Raw genomic sequence first — 13,531 nt, forward strand, 5'->3', positions numbered from 1 at the left:
GCTTCTCTAAGCCTCCGATACATTTGAAAAACAGGCACTGTGCTGGAAGTTGATGGTGATGGACTGCAAAGCTCTTTCTATCTGATTTTATTTATTTTTCTCTTAAAAAATTGGAAACTAATTTTGCCTCTTCTTTCAAAACGCCTTTTTTTCTCCCTAAAAGAACATAAACTCCAAGTAGAGCAATCTGAGTGTATTTGACAAACATTGCTGTGAGAAAATGTTGCTCTCGATTTTACAAAGAAATGGAACCTAAAAGGAAAACACAAGAGAAGGGAGAGAAACATTATATACAGACTCAAGTAATTCCTCTGTGAAGTTCACGGTTTCAAAGGACGAATGAGCCAGGAATTGCTGGATCAAAATCTAAGCTTTTTCACTGACTCACAAAGCCCTGTTTCACATGAAAGAGGGAAACAATTTAACCTAACCAGATGGCTGCAATTGAATTTTGCTTGTTGTTTCTCACAAAGAACCCATACTCTACAAGTTCAAACCTGAGCAAATTGTGATAGAGAGGAGGGCATTCCGTCCATCTTGTTTGTTTGGCATGTTGTAAATTGATGATCCACGAATACTGTCAAGCTAGTTTTGTAGGATTCCAGAGAAATACTGGATGTTCTGCACTGTGGTGTTGCTGGAATTTACTGTTAAAACACACTTTTCAGTTTAAATGGAAGGTCTTTTGTACTGACTTTGCACTTTTCTTCTGGTTTCCATGTTGTGTTTTACAGAGTAGTTTCAGGTTGAGTTAGACCTGGATTACATAAAAACTTCTACCAAGATCAAGTGACAAACCAGTACATTCCTTTAGAAACACACAAGAACTTCCTGGAAAATAAAAGATTTAATAACATATAAACATGAAACCTTCTGGAGTTTTGAAACGGACGTTTGCAAGGAAGTCAAACTGTAATCTCTCCTACAGTACTTCTGCTCTCCCACTTGTAATTATCTCGTCCTGAGTATCTCCTTGATCTTTCTTGTACTCTGAGTCTGGCCTTGCCAGAGACAGACCTTACTTTCTAATTCTCCCTTTCCAACTTTTATCTGTCATCATTCCATGCTTGTTTCTTGGCCCAATCCACCTTTTCCTTATGCTAATGGGCTTTTCTAGCACACATGGACCCAGAGGTCCCACCACTGTTTTCACTACCTCCAAGCTAGGACAGGGGGGTGTCTTCTCACTGAATCTCGAACAAGCTGCTCTTTGACCTCTTCCTCTCCACTCTGGCTCCCCACAGCCCTCAGCTGGTGCCTGCTCTTTCATCCTGCTCCTTCTGATGTCATCACACCTCGCCTCGCACACGCAGCCACTTCCTACTCGACCTCCTCTGGGCTCCTGTCAGCCTTGACCTTCTGGCCAAGTTGTCATTTCCTCCATAAGTTGAGTTATGCCAAATTAGCTATAAAATACCCTATACCTGTAAACTACATTGCCTTGTCACGTTAATTAGAGCATGATGAAACTACTGAATTGTAATTTGGGTTTCATTGACTTTCAATAGTCTTTCTTGGGTGTGCAAGCAATTTGTTTTTAATTACTACAGTATATATGGTGAATTCAGAGTTTAGTAAATCAGAGAGAAAGCAACATACATTTTCCCAATCCCCCTCAGCAGAGCCCCTCGTCATGGTTCCTGCCAGCAGACTCCAGAAATGACAATGAAAAGTGGAAGAATTACAGTGTTATAAGGACTAAATGATTTTTAAACTGTTTCCAAACAACTTTCCGATAGAAGTACAGGAGCTGCTACAAATGATGAATAATGTCAGCAGAATCAGTAAACACGTCTCAGATGTTCATTGCAACAATAGTAATGGATGGTATCCTTTTTTTCCTTCGAGGTGTTACTGCACTTTTGAAAAGCAGTCTTTCAATTGTGCGGCCCTACCTCACAGTGCACAGTAACGCACTGTAAGTAAATCCCTTAGTCTTCTCTTTCCAGAAGCTCTGCCAGGAAATAAAATGAATTAATTCCAATGAAACTCAATTAAGTCACTGCCTTCTTTACTCCTGCTTTAATCTTTTTTCCCCCTTTTTTTCCTTTTAATATGTCTTTAATTTTTATTGCTGATCAGCAGCTGGGTACCGATCACAGAGGCCCTTGCAATGCCAGGCTTCATGAGGTCATTGATCGGTCTGCCCCTGGGCTCCACAGAACTTAATGACCATTGCTTTGCTGGGTTTTACAGGAGCCAAGCAGAGCTGTTTCAGATGTTTTGAGGGTCATAAAAAGAACAGTTTTGTTCTAAACCATATATATTTTCTACAGGTTCAGGCAAAGAGAATTTTAGCTTAAGACCGGTGGCTCGGATGCCACAATGCAGTGATTGATTCCAGTCATAATCATCATACTGTATCCTTACCAGCAATCAGACCAAGAACTGAAGGCAGGGCATTACTGGGATGAACTTCAGGGAGAGGATCTGACATTCATGTCTGTGGCTATTACTGTTTTACAGTTTTTTTATCCCTGGGAGTATTGTGATAATTGCATTTGGCAATTACATATTTTACCATCACAAATTGCATCTCCACATACTGTAGCATCAGGTAGCATTGTCTGAGCATTTCTGTCAGAGCTTTGGTATATCTGCTTACATTTGTGGGAGTGTGTGGGCATAAATGTACTGTAATGGGGACACACTTTGAGAAAATATCCCTGCAAAACTTTGAGCAATAGAAAATGTTGGGATGTCTGTTTAATGGAAATAAGTTTTTATATGGCAATATTGGGCTATGATTTTTTAACATGCCCAAAATATTTATTTTACCTCTGTTCTTTCCCTGTCTGCTGTTTCAAAAAGTGTGACGTTTTGTACACTAAAATAGAAAGACAGCCTCCACAAATACAGGACCTGAAGAAGTACAGGTAGAGGTAGGAGCTGTATTGGAACAGGCATCAGTTTTCTCAGGTAACAAGGACTTTGCCTGACAATCATAATGGCACCTGTCGCATATTGTATATTAATTTTTTATGTTGTTCTTCAATCCACCCAGAGAAATGCTAAACTATCAGAAAATGTACACATTGCTAAAGAATCAGGATTTTTTATTAGTTTTTGAGAAAGAATAAAAAGAAAACCAAATCCTTGAGTATAAATAGAATTAAACTATAATGTGGGTAGCTTCATCTCAATTTCCAACCAAAGGACACAGTCGACAGAAACAGTGTGCAATCAGGCTGAAGTGTACAACTGTCTGAAGACCCGTTTCTGTCAACGCACATACTGCAGCATCATCAGTGTACTGGACTTTGATGGCTGGCGCTGGGGTGGATGTAATTATGTCTTTGGAGATGGAATAATGTACTGACCTTTCAGTAAATAAGGTGTACTCTAGCAGGGGGCTTGCCTGTAATCAAATGGAGTATGGAACTAGGAGATTTTGAACAATAATATAAGAAGAATATCATTCTTCTAAATCTCCAGAAATATTTAGAGCTCGTAACCCACAGTCATGAATATGCTCTGCAACAAAACAAAACACATTTAACATATTTTAACAGCACCAGAACAAAGAAAGGTTAAAAAATCTGAAGTCATGAATGTCTTGGTTCCCCATGAGAACCCCTACAGTACAAAAAGAAAACTCTGTGCTAAGTAGCACAAGAGAAAGAAAAGAATAGCCTGAGACACGATTTTATAAAAAAACCTACACTCAAATTCAGGAATGTCAATTAAGCTCCTCCACTTGCATTTGCATATTGTAGACTGTTGTACACAGTTTGATGGATCAAGTGGGAGAAATGTCAGGCTTTGCATGCCAAATTAAATGCTTTGTAAGTATAGTTTTATTTATTTAGTTTTGCAAAGACTTTGCTCTTCTAACAGTACTGCAAACCTGTAATGTTTTGTACTGTATGTTCAGCTTGCCTTAGGAATGCAATATGTTTATTTTAAGCAAGCCCTTATTAAAATTTAGGAAAGCATTCGTTGCGAATGACAAATCTTGGTTGTTTAGCAGTGCAAAACAATAATTTAGGCTGCTGCAGTGGGGTAATGTAGCTCTTAACATAGTTTTTTGTGAAGCTTCAACTGCCTTCAGAAATGTAGACTCCCCCAGGTTTTCTCCCTGTGTGCCTCCTCCTGAATCTAATGTTGAGAGATAGACTGCTTCAATGATCCATTCTCAAAAACTCCTGGGATTGCTGCCTGGATACCATCCTCCATCTCTACGTACTTGACAGAACCTGCAATCAATTCTGTCCTGCAGTTTTCAGATCTGGTATCAGCCCTCCAGAACAGAGTAATTCCTAGGATGTGAGGGGGATGGCCAGCCCCTATTTGTCTTCCTGTGTCCTGAAGATCCATCAGTCCCAGCAATGATGGGTCAGGAGCCTATCAGATAAGGGGGCTCTTTCCTGCATCGCCTGTGATCAATCATTGATACACAAGGTGCAACAAACTCAGAGTGCTTTGATGACAAAGCTTCGATATGGACTTCAGGTGACCTGTAGGCATCACAACATCACACCTGCAAGAGCCATGTCTTCTGCTCCAACAAAGGAAATCCAAGCGTATTTTTTAAAACGAACAATGAAACAAGGACCCAGGAAAACAGATGGGAGTTAAGTCAGGGTAGAATAAAGGAAAAACATCCTTTAATTATGAGATAATCATGATAGTCTGGAACGAATACCCTAACTTAGGTTCTGGTTAAACAAGCTACTATCAACTAAATATGTAAGAAAGATCTCCCCTAGTTTTTAACATACAGTAAGTTCATATTTACTATGAGATGACCAGTCCTTTGCAATGTGCCATCTATGTTAACTTAATTAGTTTCTCTGGAAACGTTCAGGAAACAGAAATACAGAAGACAATACCTATTTTATTCAATAACACTCTGAAATTCAGTCATCTGAAATATCCAAGTAAATGGATTGATTTTGGAATGAGTGAAGGTATTAAATATCGACTTTTTCAAAGGTTTTTAGTTGTTTTTCATCTTCCGATCATTGGAAGAAAGATAAAAATCCAATGAAATAATTTTCTCTTAGTCTCTTGTTCTTTTTTCAAGGTATAGAGCTTAACAAATGCACCTTTTTGTTGTGTCAGATTTTAATTTTTAAAAATTTTCACTGCTGCTGCTGAGCTTTTCGCCCAATGTGCAGACACCACAAAAACGTGAACTGTAGTATCATGAATCATCATGAAGACATTCAAGACACTTTGTATAGTTGCCATTCTGCCAGGAAGAGGAAGAAAAAGTATCTTGCCATCATGGGCTGTGAAACAACTTGTTTGAGAACCAGTTTCTGGAATTTGTCAATTCCAAAGCAACAATTAGACCTCTCTAACACACAGTGCCATCTTCAGGATATAAAGTGTCAAAACTATCAATGTGTTCTGCATGTAGGAAGAAGCCTCTTCAGAGGGTGACCTACAAAAAGAGGTGATTCAAACATTATTTAAATGACGATTGAAACAATGCTTCACTTTGAGGTTAAATGAAAATGTAGCTTTCTTGTTCAAGCACACATTGAAAAATCACTAGTGCTTGTGTTGTGGGGGTCTATTATGTTTCAGAGTTATTTTACTTCTATGGGTCAAACATGTGCCAAGATATTTTGGTCAGACCCTTGTTTTTTTCAGCCAAGAAAGAGGCTCAAGCTTGGTTATACATGGACATTCTAGCATAACTGTAATCCAATGCTTACAGTACATCCAAATTGACAAAGGTATGGTTTATAAATGTACATAAAATAAATATTCTCAACTGACCATCTCAATCTCTATACCTTAATCCAATTGAACAGTTGTGATTCTAACTCAGGTTGATAGTTCACTAAGAAAAAACAAATGACTGGAAGGATTCAGAGCAATTCTACATGAATCTCCATCAATTTCACCTTGGAAGAACCTCATAACATGCTACAGGACATGTCTAGTCAGCTTAATCACTGCCAGAGGAGGATTTACAAAATGAACAGTGACACAGATCCTGGAAAACAGGTGCAAGTTAAGTTGAGGAGCTTTCAGTACAGAATATGGGAAATACTTCCTATTTTGTGATTATCTAAATGTGACCCGTGTGTTTTTCAGACTTAATTAAGAAAATTATGACTTTGCATTGTGCAATGTTATTAAGACTACACTATAACATGTTTAGACTTTTTAAAACAAAAATCATTCACATTACCTGTATTATCCACCCTGAAATTTGATGTGTTTTGTATAATTATGCATAATTACAGTACGTGGAAGTATTTGGTATGTTGTGCTGCTAAGTAGGGTTTTCTTGCTGTCTTCACCCATAGTTACCAGCTGAAGTGAAACACCGTGAAGACATGGTCCCGTTGAATTGACAAGATACAATCTTAACTTTTTTAATTTTGGTTTAAAGGTAGTTGCTGTTGCACTTGCATACAGCTTACATGTCTTTGTTTTTTTTTCAGTCACAGAAAAAAAAAGGTTGGTGGTTATGTTACTCAGTTAGGTCAGTAAAAGAAGATAGCGTTGGTTTAAGGTAGACGTACAGCCCTTCCAATTCACCCCATTGCAGTACTGTGGTACACCCCGCTTATTTACTGCCATAGTAATCCTGCTAATTATCAATTAATATTTACCTTCCAATCATTAAAGCTACTGTTTGGTATTTGTCTGGATTATTGCCTACATTATTAGAATATTTTAAGTAAGACGCCTTCTGCTATACAATATGTTATGTTTTTATTCCTATTTCATCTAAAGTGTGAATGAAACTGGAAGGCACCACAGTACTGTGCTCATTGCTTGTTCATAAGTCATTTATTAATCATTTGCAGCCTCATAGTGTTAACATTTTGAATTCAAATATATTCAGTGCACTTTCATTTAATTACTCATGTATAGTTAATTATAGTTGAATGTAATTAAAAAAAACATAAATCCTTTCAAATTCATTCTTACTATTTTTCTATTGGTCAAAAACATAGCAAAATATGTTTTATGTATGTGTCTACCATCTGTAGTACAGAATATTTAAATCTCTTAGATGTGTGTGTGTGGGGGATTGAGGGAGAATTCAAATAAAATTATAATATAAAAAATATAAAATGAATAATGCTGGATATACCAATAATTTCCCGGCACCTTGCTTCTGGCTAGTGCATCTGTGCTTCAGAGTCTCCACCTAGTCCACCAGCCCCAGAAGAAAGCTCAAAGCTGGAATCTTAGGGAATGAGAAGAGGAGAAACAGAAGTAATAATCACAGACCTCTTCAGTTGTCACATTCCCTTTCCACAATTAATGATTCATCTCCCCTTCGATCGCAAAGTGTCAATCATGGGATGGCATGAAGGACACATAAAAAGGCAACAGCGACAGGATAAAGAAGACTAATGGCACAAGCTGCTTATGAAGGTGAATGTGTGCCATCTGCAATACTCAGGGAGCTGTCAGCAATTTCTCACCTCGCCGAAGCACAGCTCTCGCTTGCTGAGCTTCACGACGCTGTAATACAACTCCTGCTTTATGAAACCTATAACTCATAAACTTCATTACAGGAGGATTATACCACAGACCCCTGGCCCACTCAGCTTTCAAGGACACACGCCCGAGGAATCGCCTGGCATGGTCTGCTTTCGTCCGCTGAGGATATTGAGGAGCGGAGAGCACCTGGAACTTTGATAATTCATAAACATCAACCCTTACCAAAGGGTCTCGTGCCAGTTTCTTTTGTGAGCTCCATTTCTCTGAAGTGGTGGAGTATATTTGCCTGGTGGCACTGAGGTGTGGAGGTGTCCAGTTAATCATGAGCTTGATGCTCTGGACTGACTGCTAGGGTTTGCTTGGTATCTTTGAACGTAGACAGTATCGCTGTAGTTGACCAGCATCATGGCGCTAATTAATGATAACCTTCCTGCAGACACCACTAGACAAGCTGCTCAATAAACGGCAGGAGGACCTTCCTGGTAAAAATCCTAGAGTAATTCATAAAAGAATTAGATGTGTAATCCACCCATCCTGTTCCAAGTCTCTTGGGAGTACAGTTCAACAACTCTTGGCATGTCTAATGTTCAGGTGCATAGAAAGAAACAAGAGTAACAATTTTAAAAATAATAAAAAATGTGTTCTCCAGCATAGTGTAAGACAGCAGGAATTGATTAGTAAGAACTATAATGGAAATGTGTTTTGCATACAGAAAGGAACAGAGAACAGGCCACTTTAGTAAATTGTATTGAATTTGATATATGACATTTCCTACAGAAGTAATACATTAGTAGAACACCATCGTTGCAATTAAGTAAAAAAAAATCTTTTGAAAATGTCAGCGATATCAGTTTGAAAATGCTGAAAAAATCTAATCATGGCTAAGCCTCTTTCCTGATGATAAAGTGCAAAGAATCTGGCCACCGACCAAACGGACATTTAATTGCTAAAATTGTGACACATGCAAAAAAATATACAAAAGCTTTGGGATTCCAGAGGAATTCCAGTGCTCAGCTCTACAAACAGCTGCCTTGGATGAAAAACATTTGTTTAATGTCTTGCTTTGTGCCATCAACATTTTACAAAACATTAACTAGAGCCCTGAAAGATGGTTTATAGGTGGACTGTAAAAAGCAACAAGTTGAAAACATTCCTTTTAATCCTAACGAGAAGGCACATTGAAAAGATCTGCTCCATATACATTTTTTTTCAGCTTGTCATTTCTTACAGTCTTAACAGAGTTTTTCAACAGATATTCGTGAGAAGGACAAATTCTAATTTTGTTCACATCCTATCCATTAATACAGTATATTACCTGTCAAGCACATTAACTGTGCTTGTTTCATTTTGACCTCATCGGAGACAGACATTTCTGGCTTTCGATTCTTTATTGTTCCTCCTTCACTCCTCACTCAGCTTCCACCAAACTGTCAGAATCAGAGCATTGCTCTTCAAGCTTTCTACACATTCATTACTTCAAATCCATGTCAACACTTAAAATCCATTTGAAATCCCTCTTTCTACTACCATTTACATTCATGTCAGACTGCTATCCCTTCTGACCCACTGCTCTTTGATAGTCAATAATGCCTCTGGCCTCTGTTTTTTAACTTTCAAGTATTAGTTATGCATGGTGTTTTCTACCATAAATTTAGGGGTCTCGCCCACTTCTGTTTTCCAACACATGAAATTGCCGAGCTCTCCCTCTGCATTCACACCCCTCCCTCACTCCAGTTTCACTCTTGCAGCAGCTCCCTGGCTCATTCCTCTTGATGCCAGCTGATATATCAAGCTGCAGCTTACAACTAGCAACAAATTAAAGCTCAGCAGGTGTGAGCCTGAGCAGTACCTGCATGGGAGACCTCCTGGGAAAGCTAAGGTTTTTGCTGGAAGAGGTGTTAGTGGGACTAGTAGGGAGCACTCATGTTGCAGTCTCTGTGGATCCTGATGCTCCAGTATAGTGATGGGGACACTATACTGTATAAGGATGAAAACCAAGGTCCTGACTCTCCATGGTCATTAGAAATCCCAGGGCTCTCAAAAAGAGTGTCCAGGCCAAATTTCCCTCCGGTTTTCAACCATCATGGCCTCCAAATAATCTTCATCTCTGAACTGGTTTCATCACTCTGTTCTCCTCCCCACTGACAGCTGATGTGTGGTGAGGGCTGTTGTCACATCATCCAAGTGGGTGCTGCACATTGGTGGTGGTGGAGGGGAGTCCCCATTATCTGTAACATGTTCTGCAGTGTCCAGAAAAGCACTACAGTATATAGTTGTAAGGAATTAATTATTATTATGACAAGGTGGGTGGTGGAGTCTTGTCAACCTTGTCCACACGGAAAGGAAAGATGATTACGATGATTTGGAAAGGAAACACACATACTGCACACAGAGAAAGCAGGATTTACAGCATGTTAAATCTCTGGAAAAACTAAATGACAGATGATACATAATTGATGCAAGCTAATAGAGAAGTAAGAAGAAACAGCTGACTAATAAACTGTTATTAGAATATCTACAGCCAGAGTAGTGATTTAATCATTTTAATTATTAATTAAGTTACATGAAGCATCGTGTCTTTCTTGCTGAACTTGGCTGTATATCTGTAAAATATTATGTACTGCATATTAAGGAACATGTAGAGGTTAATTGCATGTTAAAGAGTAAAATGAAATAAGACAATTTTTGGGCTGTGGAGTCTTCTTTGGACCTCAGACCTGAAGCTAAAATTTGCTTTTTCGTCTTTCTGCTTTTCACTGTGAATTAACCTCTATCTGTTCCTTTGCATATCTCACACAAATGCAGCTCCATGCTAATATCATTAACTTTATTAATGTGTATCTAAGAAAATATCTTAGAAGTATTTAAGTTGTATCTACTGTAATTTTAGCTTTTTATAGTATACGATTCCTGAACTCCTCCCTCACCAAGAAACTGAGAGAAGGTACAGTATGTATTACAGGTGCACATGCATTACTCTGCGATGTAAAGAACAGAGTCAGGCTAGTACAGTCACTCCTCACAACAAAACACATGACACTGAGCTGGGCTAGCTGTGACAGTTTTCATCTGTCCTTCAAATCATATACAATTAAGTTTTCTATCACCTTAGATTTATCCAGACATCACCAGGGGGTATATCTTCTCTCTATCAAGTGTTTGTGGCATTTTGTGCCCTATAAAGGTTTTGTTTTTCCCCATTTTTACGTCATATTCCCTTTCAAAAATGTTATTGCCAAAGCCATAGAAATATATTCCCTGACTGCTATATTTAGCATAAAGAATTTCCTTACTTTTTCACTATGTAAGAGCTCAATTCTGATTTCCTAAATTTTTTTTTCATTCTTTAAAGTGCGCTGTTCCAAAATGACCTTTTTTGAGTTCAAAGTAAGAGATACGATGTGACACACTAAAGCTCTGAGCTTTTGTGGAATAATTAGCGCCAGTTCTTAATTAATTGTGTTTTCTATATCTGTCAGCAATCACCTTGTTGACTTAACGGCTCATCAGCTTGTCTCCTCGAGCACATGGAAGGACAGTCCAAAGAAAATATCTTTAACTTTTCTTAAAGAAAACACAATCAACTATGTGTTTATATGCATTCTCCTCCTTATAGTTCATTAGTGTACATTTTATCAGATTTTTGCACTGCAGTGGTTTCCCGTAGTTTGTATAAGCACTCACCACACATCTCTGTGCATTACCATGCATAACAGAGATACTACCATGCATAACAGAGATACTACTTAACTTTACTACACTTTTCACTGTTTTTCACAGTGTGCCAGAAAATAAAAACTTAATGAGAGAAGCACGTGATAAACTTCTAAGAATGCTGCGTAATCTCATGCCTTTGAAAACATTTTAGAAATGTCCATTTTGTGGAGTGCCACAGAGCTCCAGGTCAGTATAATTTTTACTACAAATTTCATTGTTGAAGCGAATGGTTATTTCACCTTCTTGTCCTCTATAAAGTAATGATTGCTTTCAGATGTGTCCCCTGAAATTTTAAAGCACCGATTTTCACACCCGAAGGGTAGAGACAAGAGTGTTTCTGTAGAAAAGATCCCTGTGGACAAGCTGGATCAGTAGCTTCTGCAGAGAACAGACAAATGATTGGGCACAGATGTAGAGATGATGCTGGACTATAAAAGAAAATTACTTCTATTATGAAAGAAACAGAAAAAATGATGGGTCCTGCACCCCCCCCACACACACCCAAAAAAAAAGAAAAGAAAGGGAAAAAGCCAAACTTCCATACAGTATATGTTAAGAGAAACAACAACTTGCTTGCAAAACGCTGAGTTGTACTGCATCACCAAGCGTATTGGTACAGTATATTGGAAGAGAAGGATTTTAAATTACAGTATAACCATGTAAAAAAGTGACATTCTACATGACTTTAGAAACAGCTTTTTAACAACTAAAAATATTGTTCGCAGCAGTAGCGATAGCAATAGCAGCATTAGTATGAGCTGGAATAGTAGTAACAGTATTAGTAGTAGCTGCAGTAGTATTAGAAAGTGTTGTAGAGGTTATAGAACTTTATTCATCTCCTGTGTCTCTGCAATTTTCTAACAAAAAATATAAGATATCTGCTGAACATCAACACTCTTCCAGGAGACTAAGTCAATGTCTGCTCCTAAAGAGACCCTCTGCTTTGTAGTTCTGTCATTCAAAACTACCAAATTCCCATGAGAATTTGTAGTAATCTCATGAACAGCATGGTACAGAAATTCATTAGACTTCCTCGGCATGGGCTATGCCAATCTCTGAGGCTGACACTGCTTCAGGAGCCTAGAGATGAGATCAAATCAATTATTTTCCAATGGTCATTCACTTAGCATGGCCCTCTTTTTCTTCTTTTCTGTCATTTCTCAGGAATTATTCATACAGTATCAACACAGGGGCCTAGCCAGGTTCAAGAGAGGCTACTGAGCATATCAAGACTTTTTTTTTCAAAAGTTTCACCTTCCACTTCAAACTGAAAAAAAAAAACTGGAATTGGAAAATGGGAAAAAAGGACTGAGGATTTAACACCCACAAAACTTGATATATCTTCTATCGAGTGTCATGTCAGTGCCCTGTAACGTGTGACTGTTCGTCATGTCAGCCACATTGATTTTTCCTCATAAATAACTGAAATCGCTCCTCGTCTCTTTCTGAGTCACCTTTCACTCCTCGCAGCGGCATGTTTCGAGCGCTCGTTTGCCTTCTGTTGCTGAAGAGTCCTGCCATTTCTCCTTGTTTAAAGAGTCAATAACACGGAGGCGATACAGAAAGCACTTGACGTCGTAATGTGTGTAGACTGACTGCATGGAAAACAATTCAGAGTAGCAGAAACAGACTATCCTCAATTTGCACAGAGTATGTCAGCCAATAATGCAGTATTGTCTTAAGAATCCTGTGTTAAAATAATACTGAGGTTGAAGTGTTTTAAAATCAAGATTCTAGCAGTACTGTGGGTACTAAGGACTCTTTTCATGGTACATAGTCCTGTTTTTTTATCAACAAACACGAAACAGAGACTCACATTTCCTTATGTTGCTAGAATAGGAAACTGGTGAGAAAGGAGTGGTGCTAAGAAACAGATACTAGATTTGTTTTCCTTGTATTAATACTTGTAACAGAAAAAAATAGATTTCATCTTAATCTTTATTTTCCAAACTTCTGGAAAAGACATCCAACAGAATGGTTAAAGAAAACTATGGCATCTGAATTGGGTATACGGGTGAAAGCAGCCTGCAGTCTCACTCTCATTGCTCTGCTTTTCTCTTTCTCTTTCAGCAACTGCACGTTACCAGTGATGCAGTGGCCTTGTTAGCTGTTGTTTTAAACACATTGATGGGTGATTGATGGGTACATGCTCATGGTCTTCCATTGGAATCTCATTTTTTTGTCCATTTGGGACTGCGTCAATGTGACTGCAACAGGAAATTGAAACTCCAGGCATGGAGACTGAGCAGGTATTGAAACTGTGGAGAAAGAGGCCGAATCAATTAGCGTGGAATTGATTTCTCTGGTCCTCTTCTCTGAGCTCTGTGCCTGCTGTTGACAAAAGGCTGAACAGCTAAAAAAAAGATTGCTTACAGTGGTTCAAGATTTCAAGAAT

Source organism: Lepisosteus oculatus, chromosome 11 (genome assembly GCF_040954835.1).
Source record: "Lepisosteus oculatus isolate fLepOcu1 chromosome 11, fLepOcu1.hap2, whole genome shotgun sequence".
In the NCBI taxonomy this organism is placed as follows: Eukaryota; Metazoa; Chordata; class Actinopteri; order Semionotiformes; family Lepisosteidae; genus Lepisosteus; species Lepisosteus oculatus.